The sequence below is a fragment of the Telmatherina bonti genome, assembly GCF_933228915.1.
Source record: "Telmatherina bonti genome assembly, chromosome: 5".
Lineage (NCBI taxonomy): Eukaryota > Metazoa > Chordata > Actinopteri > Atheriniformes > Telmatherinidae > Telmatherina > Telmatherina bonti.
This window is the reverse complement of record NC_136623.1, coordinates 34,950,097-34,975,975: the sequence shown is the minus strand read 5'-3', so window position 1 is coordinate 34,975,975 and position 25,879 is coordinate 34,950,097. Positions and strand designations below refer to the sequence as shown.

General features: G+C 41.5%; 1 protein-coding gene across 1 annotated transcript in view; it reads left to right on the top strand.

The window, feature by feature from the left end:
• The window catches only part of ncalda (neurocalcin delta a), a 114,864-nt gene that overhangs the window by 20,566 nt on the left and 68,419 nt on the right, over positions 1-25,879 (top strand). Inside the window, exon 3 of the mRNA XM_079241224.1 lies at positions 17,647-17,700. The gene's annotated coding sequence lies outside the window, so the exon portion shown is untranslated. The remainder of the gene's footprint in view (positions 1-17,646; positions 17,701-25,879) is intronic.

The following is a 25,879-nucleotide window of genomic DNA, read 5'->3' as shown; positions in this document are numbered from 1 at the left end:
GACACATTACTACGATGTGCTAATTAAAATAAGACATTCAGGGATTAAAATCGTACTTACATAGTTAACTATTTTATTTTTTAACAATCAAATGATTATTCAGAAATCATTACCTGTGACTATTTCACTGCTCAGACTTTGCACACCATTATAATAGATTGTTTCAGAGATGGGATTTGTTAGCGAGGCTCTTTGAGACCATAATGTGACACATCGGTCTAAACCATGACCCATATAGACTCGGCCCTCTCTGTAAACAGCCAGCCACCAGCCTGCAGCTGCACTAGAGGTTGTCTGTACTGATTTGCTTTGTGGTCAACAATTTGAAATGTATTTTCATAAAGTACAACATCGGTATGTCTAATTTCCATATGGTTGAAATCATTGTTCCACTCCATAATGTGAGCAACCATGACCAAGGACGCTGATGATGCAACAGCAAAGCAAACTCGTGACTACATGGAATATGAAAGTGACTATACAGTATTAACCCTTTAACTTTCACTTGAATAAAAAGGCCAGAGAATAATGTTTCTCTGTGTTTTTTGTTCTGGACATGAATAAACAATAAATGTTTTTGTCGCAAATGTTTTAAAAGATAACAAACACTTACTTTGGGTTTTACATAACCAAACCAACTGGTAGAGATGGATCAGGCAACTATATTTCCACAATTTTTAAAGAAATTATTAAAAGTCACTGCAAATTTACTTCTACCAAATGGTTGACCAGCACCTTAAAGGGTTACAGAGGAAATAGAGAACATCCAAGAGCATGTTTTATGAAAATTAAATTAAACATAAACTAACTCATAACTTTATGTTTAATGGCTTGTTAACACAAATATCTAAGCCAGTCTCATGGCTGCAACTCAACACGTTTGCTCATGTAGACATGGTGAAGACAACTTACTGAAGTCCAAACTGAACACCAGAAAGAGGAAGAAAGGAGTTTTAAGTGATTGAGCGTAGCATGGCGTTGGTCTGAGTGTTTAAGAAACTGCTGATGTACTGGGATTTTCACACACAACCATCTATAGAGTTTACAGAGATGATCTGAAGAAGAGAAAATATCCAGCGAGCAGCAGTTGTCTGGACCAGAACGTCTGGTTGATGTCAGAGGAGACTGGACAGACTGGTTGGAGATGATGGAAAGACAACAGGAAGTCTGGTTCCACCCAAGACATGTAAAACATCATCTCTGAACACACAACACGTCCAGCCTGGAAGCAGATGGTCTCCAGCAGCAGAAGACCACAGCGGGTTCCCTCCTGTCAGTAAGAACAGGAAACTGAGGCTACAATTCACACAGACTCACCAGAACTGGACAATAGAAGATGGAGAAACGTTGCTGGTCTGATGAGTCTCCAGTTCAGCTCCACATTCACATGGTAGGATCAGAATCTGCTGGAAACATCATGACAACATGGATCCATCCTGCCGTCAGGATCAACGCTTCAGGCTGCTGCTGGCATAATGATGGGGGGAGGTTTTATCATCTCTCTTTGTTCCCCTTAGTACCAACATGACCTGGTTTAACCAGCACAGCCTACCTGAGTCCTGCTGCTGACCATGTCCATCCCTTTCTGAGCACAGTGTAGCATCTTCTGATGGAAACTTCCAGCAGGATGATGCACCATGTCACAAAGCTCACATCATCTCCACCATGACGATGAGTTCACTGTCCTCCAACGGCCTCCACAGTCACCAGATCTCAGTCCAGCAGAGCAGCTTTGGGATGTGGTGGAACGGGAGATTCTCATCATGATGTGCAGCAACTGTGTGATGCTTCATGTCAACATGGAGCAGAACCTCTGAGGAATGTTTCCACCTTGTTGGATCTGTGACACCAAGGATTAAAGCAGTTCTAAGGGAAGAAGGAGCCTCTAATAAAATCACCAGTAACGTTATTAGAGGAGGTGATGAATAGATGATAGGGACAGAAATCTCTGCTTTTGTCACCAAGGATTAAAGCGGTTCTGAAAGGAAAAGGGGTCCAAACTGGTACTAGTAGGGTGGATCTAATAAAGTGGTCAGTACCTTTAGGTGGTCATTCCTAAACATGTTCAAGTACTTAAATCTTGTGATTTTTCTGTAGAGCCATAAGTGTCAGTATAGTTATTGATTGTTATACTCTCATGAATTTAACAGAAATAGATTCCTAATGAAATATCACTCGCTTGGATCACACTGCTTTTTGGACACACCCACTGATATTTTAAGCACACACAACCACAGGAAAGGGATTTTAAAGGTTTGTTCTCTTTGACTTACATAACATTATGGCTTTTACACCTGATTCTGCTGGTTTTTCTTCTCTACCTCCATATGCACAGAGCATGTTGCCATGGCACCAGTGAAAGGCTGAGGTTTCCCTGGTGTGACATTTTGTTCAAAGACAACATGAGCTCTCCAGACTGTGTGCCTGTCAGTATCTCAGTGCATGTATTTCCTTTATGTCTCTCTCTCTGAGCTGTGCTCAGACTGAAGCCATGTGTCTCTGCGGGGTGCTCACCACTTCCTCAGAGGCTTTCACAAACCGAAAAACAGCATACTGTAATCTCCACAAAAAGGATAAAACAGAAAGGGCACACTGCTACAACGGCTGAAGGGCCACTGTGGGTAGCTGCTTGAATGGCTCTGAGATTATGTCATAGCTTTGAATCTGATCTTTTCAAAACAAAAACTGGCCTCCGTCATGGATTTTTGGTTTTATTTTTAGTTTTGTTGTAGCACTTTTTTCTTTTTTTCCCCTCCTGAGTAATTTTGTTATTTGAGCCAGAAGTTGCGTTCCATATATGGTCATCAGACGGGCCAACAATTAGGTCATTATTGTTTGTTTTAGTCAAATGGTGCATGAAATATGCTCAAGCATTGGACAGTCTGCAGTATCCATAATCGTACAGTATGTTTGTGTGTGTGAGGTGGTTCTGCTTTTACTCATGGGACTATAAAAGTTGCCCTGAGTCAAAGCAGCTCTTAAAAGCAAGAGAAATAACACCCCTTGATGTGAGGGCTTCAGTGGATGGAGGGACATGTTGGGATGATAGACTCTTATCTTTGGGACAAATCTACGCCTTTTCTCTCCCTCAGTGGTGTTTGGCTGCAAGGTGCTGAATGGAAGTTGGATTATTACAGATGCACAGGATAATATAAGATAATGAAGTTCTCTGACACATTAAACCAACACCAGGCTTCCCACCTGGACTTCAGCAGCAGATGTAGAGCTGCTGAGGCTTTTTCACTGGGTGCCAGAGTTTTCTCTCATATTACAAACTCATACATGTTTAATTAGATTCTTGATTGGCAATTTTTGTAATTGTATGCATATATCGGGTCCACCAGGGAGATTCTGTAGGGGGAGAGGCTGCCCGCTGCAGTGCCTATTCAAGATGGTTGGAAGCGGTCGTTCTAAAAGTGGCATTTAAGTATTGATATCAGTGTTAATTAATATCTAAGTAGATGTTACATTTTAGTATCGATTAGTATTTGAGCATCAATTTTTTTTTGTCTCTAATAGTTTTCTGGTCTCTAACATTTATTAACTCCTGACAACACCAAGACATCTGGTAGAAAGCATTCTGCACTGTAGTACTGCTATCAGTTTGTTAACACTGATATAATAGAAAATGTCATTTCACCAGTCCTCATTTTGCATAATTTGATTTAACAATTTACACTAGTTAACTAATACAAATCCTACCAATGGATGAAATCCTTGCACAAAGACAAAAAACATCCTTTATGTTCTGGTTTTAAACTTCATTTACATCTTTAAATTGATTTTATGTCATGTAACTCATTTTATCATAGATTGTTTAACAATCTGCTGAAATGCATTTCCTGTTTTGTAGTTTTTGTTAAAAAAAAAAATAATAAAAAAAAAAGCAGGCTTATGCTCAAGAAAATTACATTATCTTCCAGTCAATCACTTTTTGTTATGTCAGGAAGCTCTCCAGCAGCCCAGGGTGGGATCTTTTGTGAAATTGAGCTCCAAGCCAAAGTTATTCAGTTTGCCAGCATGTGTGAAGCAGCTAATGCAACCTGTGTTGAGCCTGGCTGCATCCTGCACAGACGTGAATGATAAACCGAAGCAGCTGCTGCTCTGCAAACATGCTGCTCATGCCACGCCTCATGTACAGTGGCAGAGCTGCTCTTAAATCATTCTGTGCCGAGTACACGGGATTGATGCTGTTTTTGTGTAATTACAGTGACTTAAAAACAAAGCATGCGGTGAGTTTGTGAGAGAGGGAGTTACAAACCATTTCTTCCTCTGTATGTGTTGCAAACAGCTCGTCACACACACGCAGGCTTGTCAGTTTGCCTGCAGAGTTTGTGGCCAGCAAGCTGTGCCGTGCCAGGATAGTCGTGCACGATGAAGGAGCCTGTGGAGGTGAAAAGACACGAACTTTAGGAGCCGTTTTATTCCCCAGCAGTGGTAACATTGTTTCCTCTTTTCCAGCCGCCCGACAAGCTGCAGAGTCATGACTCATGTCTTATACCTGAAGACAGCAGCTTGGTACTCGGTGAACTCAAGAGTTGATGAATCATTTATTGACATGTCTGATTTCTTTGGTCAAAGTTTGATACCGAACTAAATTCATTCATCATTTCTTTTTATTTCTTCTTTCTCTCGAGGCTCAATGCAAGAGATTAACGTTCTTTAATTCTTTATTTTAAAAAAAGTGTTACAACAGTCATAATCCTTACATCATAAAGAGATCAGTAAATGTGCATTTTGCTGGAAAACATGGGCGATACCCAGAAAACTTTTTGCATAAACTGTTTGCATAAATACCATGCCGTTTTAATTTATTATTTAATATGAACTCAATTATGTGAATGGGCATTCACATTATTGAGTTCCTGTTCTTTCTATCTTATTATTATTATGATATGTTATTCCGCCAAATTTTGCCATGCTACTAAAAGTGAAAGTCCTTCAAACCCAATCCAGATTGCACATTGAGTCCTTGTGGCGTAGTGAGTAAAGTCAGTGTGCTTCAAAGCAGGAGGTTATGGGTTCAAATCCCAATGTAATAAGAAATGTGCACTGAAACTCAATCTTCTGCAGAAGCGCATGCACCAGAGGAAAAGAACCAGAAATGTTATTGCTGCAGCGCAGTCTTTCCTAACGCTCACCGCCATTGGGGTGTAATCCTTTGTAAAACAAGTGCAGGTGGAAAGAAGGCAACAATTTAATACTATTGATATCATGACAGTCTCTACTACTGTGAGGCTAAGTGTAAGTCCCAGCCAGCGCAGTAGAGACCTGCACGGTTTTTCCAGGAAAGCCTTAATAGATTGGCAATTTACAGTATAGTACAGGAAAACATTTAATGAGGAACTTCAGCCTTAAAAAGTTTTAGTGTTAAAAGCATCTTGGTGCCACCTGAAGCAGTAGATCATCAAGGTAAAAAAAACAAAACAGGGGTGTTGAAACCATTCTACCCTACTGCAGCAGGCAGTCGTCTGTGATTCCAGTTTGCCAGTTTGACCCTTGGTTAGCCTCCACAGACAATGTGTGCCAGCGGATTTGTTGGCCACCTCGGAAGGGGACACATCGCCAGCATAGAAATCAGTTGGATTTGTGTTCTGATGGCTGCGTCATCACTGGAGAACTTTTCCTGCAACAGCGATGCAATTTGGTGGAAATTTCTGAGCCTGTAATCAAACTGTTACATCAGGGTGTCAAATAAAAATCAGTTGTAAAATGTTTTGGGGTTTTTTTTTAGATCTTGTATCTTCGTCCTCTATCTGCTCATAGTGGAAAGCTCTCTTTTTTCTTCTTACATCATTACATCAAGATTATATTTTAATACTCATATAATTCCTCATGGGGAAGGGAATGGCCTGGGTGGTAGAGCCTCTTGTCGTGTGGCCCGGTGGTCAGCAGTTCAAGTCCTGCTCCCTGCACTGCTGCAGCTCCTTCTTCTCCCAAGCTCAGATACATGAAACATGAAGCATGAAACGTGCAATGATTCAATGTGGTGACCCCATCAACAAGGGACAGCCCGAAATACAACAGCAACTCATATAGTTCCTCCGGTGCACTCCATGCAACAAACGGCTGTTCTGAGTTAGAAACTTGATAGGGACATTTCTTAGGTGGCTCCTGCAAGCTTTATGCAAATAAATTTACATAACAAGTGGATAATGAGGTGTTCATTTTTTTAAATGACCAGATTAAAGCTTTTGTTAATTGTTAGTTTGATTCGGCCACAATGTTTTTGTTGCATTTAGTGTTTTCATGCTGTGTTTTACATTTTGATAATCAGAAAACATAAGTAAAAAAAAGAAAAAGATTTACAGTGAACCATTCTTCTTTTTTTTTTTTCTTTTTTTTAAATTTTTTAGGGAAAAGGAAGGAAGATAAAGTAAGGTGAGGGTAAAGACTTAAGAATAAAGGATGAAGTAAAAAGACCCACTGAACACTACTACACAGCTACACTTGCAATAGGGACTACCTAATTGTATCTTTAGAGTTATAAAAGGTTATGACTAGGGTGTTACCCTTAAAGGTACTGACTGCTGTCGGACCCTAACAGCACAGTTTGTACCTTACAAAGACCAAAACTCCTCTGCAGGCTGTCTGGACTTTAGAAAGTACATACTGCACTGCTAAGAGTCCAGCTGCAGTATCTTTGAGGGTAACACCCCAGTCACAAACCTTTATACTCCCAAAGTACCATCAGGAACTTCCTGCAAGTGTAAACAACGATGCTTGTGCATCTCCCAGCGATCTTTCTGCTCCTCGTACTCTTCTTGGGTTGTGACCAGAGCAGCCTTTATTTTAGACGTTTCCGCCTCTTGTTGGGCCAAGCAGGCCTCAGCTTTGGAGGCCCTTGTCCTTTCAGCAGAGAGAGCTGATTCCAGATGGCCGACTCTGATGGAGAAGTCTGCGTGTTGCTGGTTTTTCTTCCTGATTTCAGCGTAGAGGATGGCCGTCTCCTTCTCAGAAACAGATTGTTGACATTTCATTTGTCTTTTAAGCTGCTCAACCTCAGCCATGAGAGCCATTTGCTCTTCAGTGGCGTCATGTTTACCTTGAAGTTGGATGTAAACTTGGCTGAGTTCAGTCTTGGCTTGGTCTGTTTCAATTTGCAGCTTAGATAAAGAAGCCTCGGCACATTCCCTTTTCTGTTTCTCCTCACGTAGTTCTGCTTTTAGTTTTTGCACCTGCTTCGAATCTGATGAATGCATGATCTTACTTTTGTGAACTTGATCCTGTAATTCCTTTAGCTGATTCAGCAAGTAATTTTGTTCTCTCTGAAGAGCTAAAATCTTCTCATCTTTTGCAGCCAAGGTTTGATGAAATTGTTGTTCAGGTATCATAAGTAGACCTGGGCTGTGAGAGATGTCCTTTTTTTCAACATGGTTCATGTTGTATGATTCTTTACTTGCTGGTGTTTTGGCCAGAAGTTTTAGGATCGGATGTGGTTCTGCTGCTGATGGTTCAGGTGTTGATGCTAATGATGAAGAGACCGATTCAGGCTGTGGTTCTGCTGGTGGTGTTAGAACCACAAGTTTTGAAGGGACTTCAATAAGGACATCCGATCTTGGGTTTCCAGGTGGTATTAGGGGATTCTCTTGGTTCTTAGAATCCTTGCAAGCATTGCTCTTTGTGTCGTCACTCTGACTTTCATGATCTTGAGATGATTTCGTCAGCAGTGTGGGAAAATTTCCACTCTTGACAGAAACGTCAGAGTTGGACTCAACCTTGTTTTGTAAATCTGATGGATTTTTGACCAATTTTGGTAAGTAAGGAAATTCCTCAAGGTAATCCTCGTATGATTTTCCCATCGATTCCAAGTGCAGATCCCAGACAGGCTCCATAAGTCTATATTTCTTAGACTTTTTGTGTCATTTCCTTTGAGCTTGATGATCTGCTGCACCTTTTTCTTTGATGACAAACTTTGTTTCTTGTGCAACTGGTGTTTCATTCTCAGAAGGTTTGGTGGAAGCCTGTATGGATTGCTCTGCAGGGATGTTAGCAAGCTTGTCAGGTCCAGTTGCTTGCACTGAAGTTGCTCCAGATTGGTGTACCTGGTCTGCAACAGGTGTTTGGAAAACATTGTCAGTTAACATCACAGATAAACCGTGATCAGGTTTTCTGACAGGAGGCTGCGCAGATGAAACGGTTTCAGGGAATGTTAATTCCTGGACCTTTGTTTCTTTTTCAGATGATATTTTCTCCAGATCAGCCTCTGTGTTGTCTGTCTGACTCCTGTCTATGTCATGTACAGATGTTGGATTCTCTTCCTGATGACAGGACTGGTTTGTGTTTTCAAGTGGTGAAACAGCTTCTTCCTTCTCTGATGATACAAAACTGGACGTCTTTTCAAGCTGTGATTCACCCTCCTGGGTAAGAACCCATGGTTCTGCAGTGAGATCCACTGGTAATTTGGATTCTGGGCGTCCAAATGTTATAGGTGGAATAATCAGGTCTCCAGATTGCTTTGATAGAGTTTCAGCAAAGTCTGGTTCCTGAAGAGACTCACATATAGCTTTATTTGGCACCTCAAAGATGGGTTCCAAAGGTGTATCGCACCTTGCTTTCTTGCGTTGTTTTAGTTTCCTTTGATCTTCTTTTCCACTTGTTTGCACAGTGAAAATATGGAGGTCTCTGTTGTTGTCTTGAACTTTCTCAGCCTGATCAAAGGACTGATTTGTGTTTGCACTCATTTCAAGTGGAACTTCTGATCCTGGGCCACCAAAAGTTATCTTGTGGAGATTCTCCTGGTTCTCAGAATCCTTGCAAACATTGCTTTTTGTGTCGTCGCTCTGACTTTCATGATCTTGAGATGATTTCGTCAGCAGTGTGGGAAAATGTCCACTCTTGACAGAAACGTCAGAGTTGGACTCAACCTTGTTTTGTAAATCTGATGGATTTTTGACCAATTTTGGTAAGTAAGGAAATTCCTCAAGATAATCCTCGTATGATTTGTCCATCGATTCCAAGTGCAGATCCCAGACAGGCTCCATAGGTCTATTTTTCTTGGACTTCTTGCGTCGTTTCCTTTGAGCTTGATGATCTGCTGCACCTTTTTCTTCTATAAAAAAGTAGGTGGAATACTCAGGTCTCCAGATTGCTTTGATAGAGTTTCAGCAAAGTCTGGTTCCTGAAGAGACTCCTTTGGAGCTTTAATTGGCACTTCAAATATGGGTACCAAAGGTGTACGTTGCTTCACTTTCTTACCACATTTCACTTTTCTTTGATCTTCTCGTACACCCGTCTGCAAAATGGTACTATGCAGTTCCTTCTTGATGTGGTGGTCTTTCCCAGTCTGATTAAATGGCAGGTTTGTGTTTGCAAAAAGTTCTAAGGGAATTTCTGATCCTGGTCCCCCAAAGGTGATCTTCTGTGGATCTTCCAGCTTTTCAGATTGTCTACAAACCTCTCTGTTGTCTGTCTGGCTCTTGTCAGTGAGACATTCAGAATATTTCTCAGCCTCATGACAGAGCTGCTTCCTGTCCTCAATAAGTTCCACAGGAAGTTCAGATCCTGGGGCTCCGAATGTAATTAGCAGATTCTTCAGGTTTTCAGATTTCTGTGATGGATCTTCTGAAACCTTTGATGCCTGAAAGGAACCATTTTTGGGGTCAGATGGAACTGCGAAGATGGGGACCAAAAGTGTACCACACCTTGCTTTCTTGCGTTGTTTTAGTTTCCTTTGATTTTCCTTTCCACTTGTCTGCGCAGTGAAAATATGGAGTTCTCTGCTGTTGTCTAGATCTTTCTCAGCCTGATCAAAGGACAGATTTATGTTTGCAATCATTTCAGGAGGAACTTCTGATCCTGGGCCACCAAAGGTTATCTTGTGGAGATTCTCCTGGTTCTCAGAATCCTTGCAAACATCGCTGTTGGTGTTGTAACTCTGACCTTCCTGATCTTGAGATGATTTTGTCAGCAGTGTGGTAAAATGTCCACTCTTGACAGAAACGTCAGAATTGGACTCCACTTTATCCTGAAAAACTGATGGAACTTTAACCAATTTTGGTAACTGAGGGAATTCCTCAAGGTAATCCTCATAGGATTTGTCTTATCAATTCCAAGTGGAGATCCCAGACAGGCTCCATAGATCTACACTACTCGCAAAAAGTTAGGGATATTTGGCTTTCAGGTTAAATTTATGGAAAATGCAATATGTTCATGCTACAGTGATATAATATCCTAAAAGTAAGACATTTAAGTAGAAGGATGCACTACTGATTTCCTCATCTCAAAAAATTCATTCAACACAAAAGGTAACAACAATGGTAGTTACACCACAACAAAAAATTTGAACGTCTCAATATCTCGTCATGTGTCCTTGAGCATCAATTACAGCTTGACAACGACGTCTCATGCTGTTCACAAGGCAACTTATTGCCTGCTGAGGCATGGCATCCCACTCTTCTTGAAGGGCAGCCCTCAGGTCATTGAGGTTCTGGGGTGCAGGGTTTCGAGCCTCTACACGACGGCTCAGTTGATCCCACAGGTTTTCAATGGGATTCAGGTCTGGAGAGAGTGCAGGCCATTCCATTTGAGGTACACCAGTCTCCAACAGCCGTTCCCTGATGATGCGGCCTCGATGAGCAGGAGCATTGTCGTCCATGAAGATGAAATTAGGCCTGTGCTGTTCATGTAGGGGCACAATCACTGGATTAATGATGTTATTTAGGTAGTATGGGCTTGTCACTGTACCATTCACAAAGTGTAGGGCAGTTCTGTACCAAGTGGACACCCCTGCCCACACTGTAACACCGCCACCACCAAAAGCTCGCCTGGTGACAGTGACAGTGGCTGATGCATAGCGCTCTCCCTGACGTCTCCAACATCGTTGCCGGCCATCATTTCTGCTCAGTGTGAATTGACTTTCATCAGAGAACAGCACTGAGGCCCACTGGTTCCTCGTCCAGCGTAAATGCTCCCTGGCCCATGCAAGACGATGATGCCTGTGCCTGGTGGTGTGGTCAGGTACCCGTGCAGGTCGTCTAGCACGCAGACCACGCTGATGGAAACGGTTTCGAATGGTCTGACGTGACACTTGGGTGCCTCTCACCTCTCTTAAACATGCCTGGAGTTGAGTGGCATTCATCATCCGGTTTCTCAGGGCAGTGTTCACAATGTAGCGGTCATCAGCACGGGATGTGGCCAAAGGACGTCCACTTCTAGGCCTTTCTGTGACTCTTCCAGTCTCTCCATATCTCTGTTGCAACCTGCTGATGACACTCTGTGACACTCCAAGCTCAGTGGCCACTTCTGTCTGAGAACGTCCTGTTTGAAGCATTGCAATGGCAAGGGACTGTTGTTCCATTGTTAGGTGTCGTTTTGGTCTCATGATGTCAAAATGTGAACAGCATGACGAGGACAACTGTTTAAACACCAGCTCTAATTGAACCAGGACATTTATTGGTCAATTCAAGGATCACACACCTGCCGTGATTTTGGCCGTTAAGCTCCTTGTTAGAGAACAGCAACTTGTGCAAAATTTATTGAAACATTTAACAGTTGGACATGTGCATTTAAAAGCTTAGAGAAGATCACATTAAGTTCACCTGTACAGGTTTGAATGCATTTTAGGCTTGTTGTGAAATTTCACCCAAAAGCCAAATATCCCTAACTTTTTGTGAATAGTGTATTTTTCTTGGACTTCTTGCGTCATTTCCTTTGAGTTTGAAAATCAGTTGCACGTTGTTCTTCGATGAAAAACTTTGTTCCTTGTGCAACCGGAGTTTCGTTCTCCAACGCTTTGGTGGAAAGTTGTCCACTGTGGACTAGAACTTTTTCAAAGGTCTCCATCGTCAAAATAAACAATAGTGCTTCTCTATTTCATCTTTCCAAAATCTGGAATCTGGATGCGTACTGAGATGCGAACCTGGATGTGTACCGAGATGCGTTCTCTAAACTTACTGACTTGATGACAAAAGCAACAAGATTTTATAGGGACTGTGATGTCACCCAATGATATAACAAAACATCTTAGTGACAATGTCAAATCAAAGCAAACTTGAATTCCGATTTTTATCTTGAATCATTCTAGAACTGTTGCCAGGCTACAGCAATCTGGTCTCCACCCTTCCATTCCAGATCAGGAGACCAGATTGATGTTGCCAGGCAACAGCAGCAACTTAGTCAAATGCAGCCAAAGTTCTGAATCAGGAAACTTCAAACAGTGATAAAATGAAAAACGTGACTGTGTCCGAATATCCACACTATATAGCACACTACATAGTGCACTCATTTTGTGGACGATTTGGACACAAAGCTGGCAATTTTCTCCACGTCCGAGATCATGTGACTGCCGGCTGTCACCACAGGAACCACCACAAGTCGTTCCAAATCCAATCCAAACTTGTGAAAAAAAGAATTCTTATTTTGTATTTTATTCTTTCTTTGTTGCATATTTATTTGATAAATAAGGATATAAAATGAATTTTCTATATTTTTTAATCTGCTTTGATGTTTGTGTTACTAGCGTCACTTTGAGCTCCTGTCCGCAATGCACTGTGGTCTATATCAGGGATCCCAGTCCTGGTCCTTAAGGACTGGTTTCCTGCAGGTTATTTCAAGTGTCCCTGCTGCACCACACCTGATTCAAATCAATATGTATTTAGCATTAAGTAAAAGAGGAAGTGAACAAGTACAGGAATGAGCTTTTCTGCATCTTTGTTGCTCTGGTATACGCTGCGATTCACCTCACTGCAAAAAGAAGCCCCCTTGGTTCATGAATGGATCAAACCGACCCCTTAGACAGTTTTGTTTGTTAGACCATGGGTCTGGGTGAATACTCGATTCTGATTGGCTGCAGGTTGTCGTTTAAAAGGTAATATTGGACACCAGTCAAATAGCCCAATAGTTCTAAATCAGTGCGCTGGCACAAACAGCAGTTGGTAACCATGGCAACAGAAATGTTAGCGACAAACGGGCAGAAAGAATATGTGGACTGACAACATCAGACATCACATAAACATGATTAACATCTTCCCCGATTTCCTTCATATTGTGAAGAAATATGCATTTCAGGCAGAAAACAATCATGTTTTCACTGGAATCTGTTCAGAGTAGGGGAACGGCACTTCCGTTCAACACTCTTTTATCTTTCAGACTCAATCACCTGACAGCGCGCCGTGCGCACACATACACACACTCACGTTCATACACACTGAGCTGCCCACAATTACCCCAGGCTGCAGTGTGCAGACTGGGGTGTGCATCATACCCGATGATGTGCCTCAATATGGGCGCTTCATCGGGTATTCGTTGCAATAGTATCTGCTGCCGAACGCGCTGCAGGTGCTCTCAAAGCCGGTTACCTTGGAAACGCCACAACAAAAGACATTAAATAGTCCGCTCTGCCCTTTCTTGTAAAAAACATTATTTTAACAGCAAAAACAACATTAGTAATTGATCTTGTATTATTTCCTTTGTGAGTGACCATGGTATAAGTGGGATAATGCCCTCCGAGGTGTCCATTATCAGAAATTAATGGACGACGCGGGGGCGTGAACCGTGAACTTACTGATTTGACGCATTAGAGCAGATAAACAGATAGGACTGAAGCAAAAGCTGCCGTGGCTGCAGTGGCCAGATGCCCGGTGAGATACCAGTAGGCGCGCACTTCTTCATTTCCCCAAGTAAGCTTCCTTTCTGCTTTGAAAATGAGGTCAATTTTGTTTTGTCTTGTTGGTTTTGAGTAGTCACAATGTCTGTGGCACCTACTCTATCAGTATAAAAGGAATATAAAGGCTATATATGATATTTATTTATCTAATTCTTGTCCTATTTTCATTGGTGCGTCCAGTCCAGCAGTCCAGAGGCTCTGGTTCATGTTCCACCTGCTGACGGGTCAAACAGTGAATAGCAGCTGTCAGGGATCCTCCTCTGAATGCAACAAGGGTGCTGTTGGAGAAGCACTCCAGCTTCCCACTTCCTCCACAGCTGCCAAAGTCAGAGAGATCATCACATTCACGCAGTACTAAGCGTGTGCAGCTTGGTTGTGTTGTGGGTCGCCAGCAAAGGTGGGAAGCGCAAATCCTTCGTCAGGATCCTCATAATGAACCTAACTGTGGTGGTGGTTGTGCTGGTGACTTTCATTGTGATGACCTCGAATAGTGTGGAACATCGCAGTGCAGTGGCATACAACATGTTTCGATATGACTCCTTTAACAGCCTGACCAACATCACCCTGTTTGGTGGAGATCAAATGTTAAATTTGAGAGAAGAAGAAAAATGTTTGCATTTTAGTTAAGCCTTTGCACCGCCTTCGGTACTCAGGGTTAATTACGAGGGGCTTTAGAACATACACAAAGTGCTCAAATGCACTCAAGAAAAATATAAATGCAACACTTTTGTGTTTGGTCCCATCTCTCCTGAGCTGCACTCACAGATATGAGCCCCCTTGCCCCACCAATAAAGCAAAACTGCACATTTTAGAGCGGCCTTTTATTGTTACCAGCCAAAAATCACACCTCTGCAATAATCATGCTGTCTAATCAGCATCTTAATAGGCCACACCTGTGAGGTGGGCTGGATTATCTCGGCAAAGGAGAAGTGCTCACTAACACACTGAGACAGATATGTGAACACTATTTAAAGGAAATATTCTTTTGTGTATGTAGAAAAAGTTTGAGTACAGCTCATGAGAGATGGGAGCGAACACAAGAGTGTTGCATCTATATTTTTTTGTTCAGTGTAAGAGAGGAAGAGTTCTCTGACAGTGCTTATGGTTTGCTTTTCCACTCCTACTACAAAGACTCATATATTAATGTAGTTTCTACCTTTCTATGAGTAGGAGGTAAAACCAGGGAATTTATCACGTAATCGTATGTATATTGAAATGTGATCAACTTTGAAGAGAAATATTAACGAGTATCAGGATTTTGGTTTTTGATAGTTTTTTCTCTTTCAAAAAGCTCTAACTTGGGGTAAAGAAAACACTCAGACATCATAAATGAAGAAGATTAAATGGTTTTCACCCTGTCTCCACCAGGAGAACCAGTTGACCACCAGTATGACGATTCATATCCTGAAATGAGCCCCGCTTGCCAGGCAGAGGTCCGCGTTGGGTCTGCTGGAACAGCAGCAGCCATAGCTTTCCTCCTGGATTTCAGACAGTGACTAAGCTGACCAGTTCGTGCAGAGGGGGCAGGAATCTCTAGGCCACTGTTTTTCAACCTTTCTTGATCCAAGGCACATTTTTTTTCACTGAAAAAATCTCAAGGCAGACCACAAAACAAAATGGGGTGTTTTTTTTGTTGTTGTAGTTTTTTTTTTGTTTTTTTTAAAGTCCATATTGTTCATTTAAAGTCCATCTCGTCAAATCCTCTTTAATAGAAATCAGATTAACACAAGAGAAAGGTATTTCATTATCTTTCACTGGGCCTGTTTGGTCGTAGACTTGTTTATGTAAAGTGCCATGAGACAACATTGTTGTGAAGTGGCACTATACAAATAAAGTTAATTTGAATTGAAGGAACATAGAGCTGCTTTTTAGACAATTAGGTGAAATAGGGTAATTTCTTAGGGCACACCTGATAATCTTTCACAGCACACTAGTGTGCCACGGTACAGTGGTTGAAAACAGTGGTTTAGATCACTGCATTGTGATTAGGCTTGTCACAGTGACAAAATTAATTGTCTGAGAAATGATTGTGATAGACGATAATATTGCATAAAGTGATTATTGTCATTTTGAGACCATTTTTTAACTCAAATAACAATAATGCCATAATAATGCAAGTGCACACTTTTTAAGATCAACATACTTTAATTTCTAAAAGAACATTTAGCTCGAAGTGCGGACTAGTTTATGCTCATCCAGTCCCCAGTCTGCTAAACCGGATCAGGATTTCTCCTGCGGTTTTGGCAATGTGGTTATCTGGAACATATGATGTAACACAGTTACAACTCATGTTTGACATGCTCATGTCAAGGACATGTTTGGACTTGATCAGAGGTGGAAAAGGTAAAACTGAATGTCTTTGATCGCCTTCAGCATCGTGTTCATCCAGGCAGTTCATACTGGCTGTGAAATATTTGCAGCATTTGTCAAAATGTCGCTTTTTAACAATATTAAAGGGGAGCGTTGCTTTACCAACCAGGCTGTTCAAGTGTACACCATGTTGCACTGTCCTGTTTGTGTCTAATCTGTCGGTTAAACACCTCAGTGATCGTGGACAGTCGGAAAGATGGAGCTAGCCTGTTTAAGGTCTTTTTTTCCAGCTGGGAAAACTGCGGTCTTCTTCTTCTTCTTCTTCTTCTTCTTCTTCTTCTTCTTCTTCTTTTTCTTTACGAAGAAAAAACTGAAATAATGGTGTTTGGTCCCAGTGGAGCTCGTGAACCCCTGCCTGTTGATTTTGGCCCTTTGGCAGGTTTTTTAAAGTCAACAGTATCAAACTTGGGTTTTAAAATGGACAGTGATTTTAGACTATATCAGCAAATCAGTTCTGTAGTAAAGTCGAGCTTTTTCCACATCAGACAGCGGGCTAAAGTAAAACCTTTTCTTTCACAACAGCACGTAGAAACTGCTATCCATGTCTTCATTACACCTCTGCTGGATTACTGTAATGCCCTTTATTTTGGGATGAACCAGTCCTTCCTTGCATGTCTCCAGTTTGTGCAAAACGCAGCTGCACGCCTCCTAACTGGACATAACACCTATTCTGGCCTCCCTCCACTGGCTTCCAGTGACCTACAGGATTCATTTTAAGATTCTTTTATTTGTTTTTAAATCTTTAAATGGTCTGGCCCCTCCTTACCTCTCTGAGCTCCTCCACCCCCACACTCCTGCCCGGTGCCTCAGGTCAGCTGACCTGCTGCTCCTGGACGTACCGAGGTCCAAACAGAAGCTCAGGGGGGACAGAGATTTTTCTGTTGCCGGTCCAAAACTGTGGAATGAGCTTCACCTCCACATTAGACAAGCCTCCTCCCTGTCCATTTTTAGAACTCATCTTAAAACCCATTTTTATTCCTTGGCTTTTAACCCAACGTAAGACAGCTGCCGGTCAGTGTGCTTTAGTTTATTTTCATCATTGGTTTTACTTACGATTTATTCAGTTTGTTTTAATTCTGTATTCCTTGTATGACCTGTTGTTTTATTAGGTTATTTATTTGCATTTGAACTGTTTTATTCTGTTTTTATTTTGGCCAATTGTGTTCAGAACTTTGTTCCGACTATGGATGTTTTAAAGGGCTTTATAAATAAAGTTGAGTTGAGTTGAGCTGACAAATACTCTGTTTCCCTCCACCATCCACCAGACCATTTCTTTGCTTTACTGAATTCTGAAATCCCAAACCAACCGAGTCATGGACAGGGTAGCGGTCCGTGTGCTCCGCAGAGAGGAGAGGATGAAATTAACTTGAACTTCTTTGGAAGTCAGGATTGTCATTGGGGGTGAGGCTGGGGGGGTCCCCCTTTAGTATAATGTTGGGGAAACACTGGTGTAAGTTGAGTTACACAAAGCCGTCCTGTAATCAGACAAAGCTAAATATTAATCCCTGGTGACGTCCACACCCACTTTTTGTGAGGTTTCCACATGTACCAAAGTAAACAAGATGCCTTCCGATTGATATAATAGTTTCACCATTCAGCACAGCTGCAAACACTCGGACACTGTCCAGCTGTTTGATTTTCCTTTCCCTTTGCTTTTTGTTTTCTTACAGTGTGCAGTAGAAACGGCGGAGGTTGCTCTAGAAGTCCAGAGGAAGACACTGAAGGTTTGTACAAAATAATGTTATGTTTTGTTTTCTATTTGCCTAAAAAACATCACATCAGATCTGAGTTTGGGTTGAACTGACCACGTGTTGGCTTCACTAGAGGCTCTCATCTCACTTGTTCCAGCATTAACTCTGCAGAACACAATTACTCTTAGAAAACGTGCCGCCACAAACGTCACGAGACAAAAGATTTTAAAAATGATGTAGTTTTGCTGTGTGTGGGACAGATTTGATGTCGCCTAGATGAATGCTAACTCTTATCATGCAAGTGTTGGAACGATGCCAACATATTTATCATGACTTTTTATGTTCTGCAGTGGAAAACTTATGGACGAGTGTCCAGGCACATCCACATCATCCTTTTTTATTTGAATCCGAGTCCGTTTGCTCGGAGAGTCCGCTTTGGGTCCGCTCTCGGTCCGCATGGAGGGACACCCCCCTTACAACTGAGCTGAGTGCCCAATCGAAGCAAGTCTTGCGGACTATCCTGATGTGAATGCGCCCTAAAGATCATCGCCCTCTTTCTCATTAGCGGTGGTGTGTAGCGTCTCCTCTGACCAGCGAGATGTTGGGTGGTCAGTCTGCAGTGCATGAGCCCTGTTGTTTTTCCCATGACTCTGAGATGAGCCAGAGGAAGCCCAACGTGTTTTCCACACAGTTCCCAGGCCCCCGGATCCCTCCAAACTATTACACATAGTTACACATTCACGTGTGCACACTCATAAGTCAGGGACAAGTATGTGTGTGTCTGTTTGTGTTACTAACATTAAAATAGATAAATGGCCTGAACATCCTTTACTCTTTGATGCACACGTTTTCTCCTAACCATAAGCACATACACAGCCATGCAAGGCACTGACACCATGAGGCAGCTGCAATCTGTCTACTTGATAAATACACTGCATAAAACAAGAGCAGGCTGCGATCATAGTTTTATTCGCTGGGAGTCAGTGGAAGCTCTGAACTTCCACAAGACAATCCTGTGAGATGAGGGGAAAATGGGGAATTTAAAACAGTTTTCACTTCTATTTATCAAATAATGCATCTGCAGATTATCTTATTAGGATAGAAGATGGTATTTTAAGGGCTTAATACCAATTAAACCATTATAAGTTACAACTTTACAAAATTTAGTGGGCTCCATTAAATCAGTACCTGGACTCTTCTCCTGTTCCACCATGCTGCTGTGATGATGCAGGATGTGGTCCAGCATGGTGGAACCTGGAAGGTCTTCCCTGAAAGAGACGTTGTCTGGATGGGAGCAGATGTTTCAGCATTGATGGAGCTTCCCAGATGTGGAAGCTGCCCACGCCATCAGCACTAATGCAACCCCATCCCATCAGAGATGCAGGCTGATAACAAGCTGGATGCTCCCTCTCCTCTTTAGTCTGCAGGACACGCCGTCCATGCTGTCCACAAACAATTCCACATCTTCATCCAGGTTTCCACTCAGAACATTTTGAATGAGCTTTTGTCCAGAGAAGACGGCGTGTTTCTGGATCCTGTTTCCATCTGGTGGAGCTTTAACCTGCATGTGTGGATTTCAGGCTGAACTGAGTCCATGCAGTGATTTTCAGAAGAGAATCATGTCTGGTTTTAATGCATCGAGATTCCCCTTGATTCTCTAAATCTTTTGATGATGTTATAGCGTGTAGACGGTGGGATCTTCAAAGTCGTCACATTTTCAGGTTGAGCAACATTTTTTCTAAAATTGTTTTGACCCAGTTTGTCTCAGATTGGTGAAGCTCTGTCCATCTTTACATCTGAGAGGCTCTTCCTCTCTGAAATGCTCTCTTTATATTCAGTCTGTTGTTACTCACCTGTTACCATATAACCTTATTAGTTCTCCAATGCTCTTCCAGTTGTTTCTGATTTGTAATAATTACTTTTCCAGCCCTTTTTCAACTTTTTAGAGATGTTTTGCTGCCATCAGATTTAAAATGAGCTCATATTTTTATGAAATACTGAAGCATCTCAGTTTTAACATCTGATATATGTTGTTCAAGGTTTGCTGGGAATAAAATATGGGTTGATCATTTTGAAAATCTTTGCACTCAGTTTTTATTTATAGTGTACGCAGAATAGCAACTTTTTAGAATTGGGGTTGCAGCCAAATACTCTGCATATATAAAGAAATATCATAAAACACTTTATTTCTCAGCTATTGTAAGAATTTATATATATAAATATCGAATATATTACTTAATCAGTCATTTTTTACATACTTATTGTATGTACCTATTGCTAAGATTAGGGCATCATAGATATTTGGTCTTAAACATTGCCTTTTATGTACCCTGCTAGTCAATGAACACCAAAAGAAGTTACTTCTGTCTGTAAGCAGTAAAGTCTGTTTTTATGCCTCAGCTGTTAATAGCTGACATTTTTCTGCAAATACTGTCCGTGTTTTCTGCTACCTGGTGTTTAATTGCAACATAATTAAGTGTAACATGGAGTGCCTAACACAGTGCCTATTGTTGCACATCACACAGAGCATGGAGTCGACCTGTCATATAAACATACGTCACACTTTATTTTATCGTTTTATCTTCATATTTCTGCACAATAACTGCAACTTCTCTCTCATTATCAACACATGGAAAAACCTTTTACAACATTTGTCAGAATATTACAATCTGTTTTTCTGCCAGCAGCTGGCTGGTTATGAAGCAGGCTTTGTGTTTATTTGCATGAAGAGCAGGGAAATGACATTGGATCATAAGAGTCCTTTTGCACGTGGATTGCATTTTAATACCAGGTGTACCAGGTCTACTAAACCACGTGTGACCAGTCCAGTAAACGGGACAAGGAGTCTGCCAGTTGAAAGCCTCTATTTTTCTCAGTTGACAGTGATATTATTATTTAATGTCTAATGAACTGTGGTGCCAGATGTGTGGTGCAACCCTTCAAACGGATCCTTTTAGTGCATTTTACTCCACTTCTTCTTCATTCATCCTTTGTCCTAATTTTCCATTATGTGGATGTTCATTATCATTGTGACCATGCAGAATTAGCACGGATCATTGACAACAGACACATTAAATACTTTCAAAAAGTGTAATTTGTTAACAAACTAAAATAAAAATCTGTACTCCAGTGCCATGATGAATATTAGAGCAGGATTTATAAGGTGCCTTAAATGGCAGCTGAATTACAAATACATACAATTGTTCTTGTGAAAGGTCACTAAAATATATCAGTCTACCTTAATAAATATATATAGTGGCTGCTTTGATGGGTTAATTTGCGCTGTTAAAGCTATAGTAGGTAATCTTGCTTAGAGACATTTTTTTTTACTCTGGGTGAAGTGGTTCCTCGACCTGATAGTAGTCTATACATTCTGTAATCATGAACAATAAGAAATATAGTTAGACCCCTCAGTTTACCGTAAATCTGTAAAAACTCTGATCAATCCAAACGTTCCGACCCAAATGGAGTTGTTCATTTCTTATATTTCATAAGCTTCTCCTCCTAGCTCCCCTCCTCCCCCTCCAGCAGCGCATACCTGATAGCCACACCCTGCATATAAACAGCGTGTTAGGATGAAAATACAAAGTAGTGAAGAAGAAACTCGGAAGGCAAACGTGGCTGAGAAAATGCAGGAAGGATTTTCCGACCCGGCTCGGTTTATTTGCCTCCTCCTGCTAAACAGTCGAGAAAGAAAAAATCGTTGGTGGAAAAAGCTGCAACTAAAAAAGCCTCGGATCACGCAAGGAGCAGAACCAGAGGGGGAGGAGCCAAGACAGGGCGCCACTTTCACATCTTGCTAGCTCTCCAACATTACCTACCCCAGCTTTAAAACTATTTTGAGGTCAGATACTAATGAAGGTCTCTGCCATCCATCTATTCTCCCATTTTCTGTAAGATTAATGACAATTCAGGGTCACAGGAAAACTTTGGTCTATCCCAGCAACTAGCAGGCAGTTAGCAGGTAGACGGAGGGCATGGTCACCTGTCCATGACGGGGCCAACACGGAGAAACAAACAACCATTCATGCTCACTCCGTCTGAGAATTTAGAGCGATTGAACTAACATGCATGTCTTTGGATGGTGGGAGGAAGTACCTGGAATGAAGTGATGCTCACGTGGGGGAACACAGAAAGGCGTCTGTTCAAAAGTGGTCCCTACAGCTACAGGTTAGCTCTTAGCCTGTAGCTAAGAGCTACAGGCTAAGCCTATAGCTAAGAGCTAACCAAGCTAACCGGAGATAACAGGAGCTAACAAGCTAATGGAGGTAAGCTGGGGGCCCTCCCAACCGAGCGTTGAACCAGCAACCACCTTGCTGTCTGACCCTGAGCTAAGCATATGTAACCCACCTTATATGTAAGAGTGTAGAGACTATTGATCTGGGCAATTAAATCAGAAGTCTAGGTAACTACAGTAGGAGGTGGGGATACAGTGAACAGCGACAAAGGTTATAAGTTTGGATAACAGGTGGATTATTATTAACAGTGACATGGCACAATGTACAATATTTACAGCTGTTCAGATTATTCAAAAGGTTGCAACAAATAAGATCTCATTCAATCCAGCCAGTTTCGCTGTCTTCGCTCCCAGTTATCCAAGTCAAGGTTTGTGGTTCAAAGGGATGAGAATTGTCCATATGTATAAATATATATATATCAGTTCTTTTTGAGTCCATGAGTGCTGAAAGTCCAAATGCGCATTGTGTGTTTGAGTGGACAACGGTGGGAGCAGCTGGCTGCAACAATCTCCTACCAGACTGTAGAGGAGACAATCCGGGTAGCGGTTCAGGCTCTTGTTTTAGCTCACCATCCAATTCCTTGTACCCCACAGGGCACACTTGGCCTGCATCAAAACAGCAAAGCCAATCATCAGTCAAAACTAATCATCAGGATTCATGAACCCTTGGTTATTTTCACTAATTCCATTAACTTGGTGCACACAGTTCAATCACTTCAAAATCTGTTCAGGTTACTTAAGCAACACATACAATAATAGAAAACATATCAATGCAACACTCTATGCAGTTACAGTATGTTGCTGAATTCATAAAACACAAAATCAAACCATTCAACTGACAGCGTCAGCATCAGCAGTGGATGCACCAATGTAGGCACAGCCACAACATGCTACCGCTAACTAAACACATTACTTGGGGCAGACTCACCAATCCAAGGTAGGGGTCCGCCTGCAATGACGTTCACAGCGCCCACGGCGGGCATAGACGTGTCTAAAATATATGACGACTGTCATAAGTCACAAGAAACACCTGATGGCGTTTGAATGAGTTTGTTCGGGACCAACCTGTTGCAGCCTCCTCTGATGTTTCTCACACACCTACTGGGAAAGACGCCAGCAGCGTGTAAGAAGAATTGCCGCAACTCGGATTGGCCGGACGGGCTCAGACGTCACCGTGCGTGCATACGTAAAGTGTCACGTGAACAAACGGTGCGTTCAAGGACAATCCGGCACTATAGCGACACATACTCGTAGCACTATGTGGGTTACACATAACATCCCTGCTCCAACAGCACAAGCCAACAGTGCATTTCAGGTTTTCATTAGATGCTTTGCAGACGATGCTGTGTTATTGTCATAGACTATAAGAAAGATAAACAGAGCTTCCAGCAGTTAAAAGTGAAGCCTATGTGGAAGTACATAAAACTGCAGTTCCCCCTTCATCCACTAGGGGCTGCAAAACAGAGCAAATCCCCATAGACACCCATGTTAAAAAGACCAACTTCACGGCAGAAATAAACATGTTTACAGCCTGGTTCAAAAATCCATTTTAGGTTTAATAGGTCAGGTTTACCTTCATGACAACTTTGGGTAGGGTTAAATTTTTTCCTAACTTCTGAGCTGCCTGTAGCCAAGAGCTAACCAAGCTAACCGGAGATAACAGGAGCTAACCAGCTAATGGAGGTAAGCAGGCTAAAGCTAAGTCACTTTGTTAACCGCTAAAAACTGCAGTTGTTCTACGTTCTTCTGACTTGAAACGGGAGTTCGGGTACCTGTCAATCAAAAGGACACGCCCCTAAATATGACAAATTTCGAGATTAAATTACTTTTAAACAGAGGAGTCAGAAAAAAATCACTCCCCCCACATTTGTCCTGAAGGTAAACCTGACCTATTAAACCTAAAATGGATTTTGGTTCCAGGCTTCAGAAACCTATAGGTGACGTCACAAAGGATCCGTCCATCTTTTTACATACAATCTGCGGCTCTGTCAGATCTCCAGACACTGCCATTTAAAACATAAATTAGACATGTACTGGATACAGTGAGCTGTTTGGATCAACTCCTGGCTTTAACCTGACCCGCCCTGGATAAGGTTAAACTGAGTCCCATAAACCATCTGATCCATTGTAAACAATTACTGTAGACATTTGGCCTGACATGAGATAAATCTGCATTAGTGCTGTTGATTAACACACATCAGCCAATAATATCCAGTGAAATCTGGTTTAAAAGAATGTTTTGACCAAACAGAAATACATATTATTATTGTCAAATAACCATTAGATTTACATACATATACATGAAATAAATTATTTCAGTGGTTCTTTCTATTAAAGAAAAAAAAGTTGTATCCATGTCTTTGATTTTTATATTAATACAGATAAAATACTAAGTTTCCTCTTCTGTATATTTTAACAAAGCCAACTTGCAAACACTGATCAGAATACACTTATTCTCTTTTTGATTTTTACTGAAAATAAATATGGATTTATTTCAGAACTTCAGGAAGTAATGAGTAAACTATTATTTGCAACATGATATATTTATGAGTCTATAAAGCCTGTGCTGATTTGTAGATTCTTATCCTGTAGCTCATGCCAGGTGGTAAAGTTCACTAAACTGCTTTTTGTGCTTTCCTGAAAGCATCCAGCTGCTGCACATTAAAAACGCTTTTTACAGCCATGTCAAAGTTTTCAAAGGAGAAACACATTGTGGTGGTATTACACATTATTTCTGAAGTGTCCATCGGTGCTCCAGATCAGACTGAAAAACAGTTTGTTCATTATGAGCTTGCCTTAGACCCCAAACAACAGTTTTGACAGCCTACACAGCGTTGGGAAGGTGGTGCAGGAAGCCGTTTGAGCGGGGACCTTTTTCACTGCTGCAGTTCAAAGTTGTCATCGTGGGCGGCAATACGTGCAATTAGCTGCAACATCGCAGCCACAAACGGTCTTTGTTGTTCCATGAATGTCTGAAACTAACATCAGCATCCTCCACATGATCAGGTGAAACTGAAAGAGACACCTGAGTCACATGTCACATGTGGACACATGCTGGAGGAACAACAACTAAACAAGCAAGCAGTGGATAGCGATAAATAACAGCATCATAATCCACACAGCCGAAGACCTGACTCTGATGCGCTCCGTGCAGAAGGATGGATTCAGGCTTGTTATGAAGACGATGGGATATTAATTCCCATGACAACAGAATAGTCTCTGTAGCCAGTTTAGTGCAGTAATTATTCTCTCAGTGGAAAACGTGTCCAGCACCGTGTAATACACAGTTTATACATGGTATACACATTATAATACATTTTTTTCTTATACACGTGGCTTTCGTTGAGGGGGGTCGCAGTAGATCCAGAGCTGATGCGACTTCCAGGGAGGAAGTACCAGATTGGAAATGTCCAGTCTTGCTGAGGACTGAACCCGCTGAACTCAACACTCTAACCATCGGTGCTGTCATCCCTCAGCTGATTCCACTACTGATTCCTTTCTCCTGGATGTGTAAACTATCAGGATAATCCTTTTCCAGTCTAATTTACATTAAAAATATCTATTTGATTACCATTACTAAGCTTTTTTTTTCATCAAAAGACGGGCTCCCATGTACAGAGACAATGGCTCTATTTCTGTATGAATATTGTTAGGAAATTTATATATTATCATTTGTTCATGACTTATCTTTTCTTTTATCATATGTTAAACTTTTGAGATTACTTTAACAAAGATTGATTCTTTCTGGTGAAGCAGGGTGCCTCATGCTTAATGAGCTTGGCTCACTCAGACATACCATCCTATTGTTATCTTTGCACCTCGTGTTTTACTCATGACTTGCTTCTGGGTAGTCTGTTAAAATAGATGCTTATTGTTTTAGCAGCTGCAGGAGTAAATGAAGTTAATACTATTCATTAACTGGAAAATGTGTGATGAACTCATGACATGTGTCATGCCATTATCTGTCAAATAAAA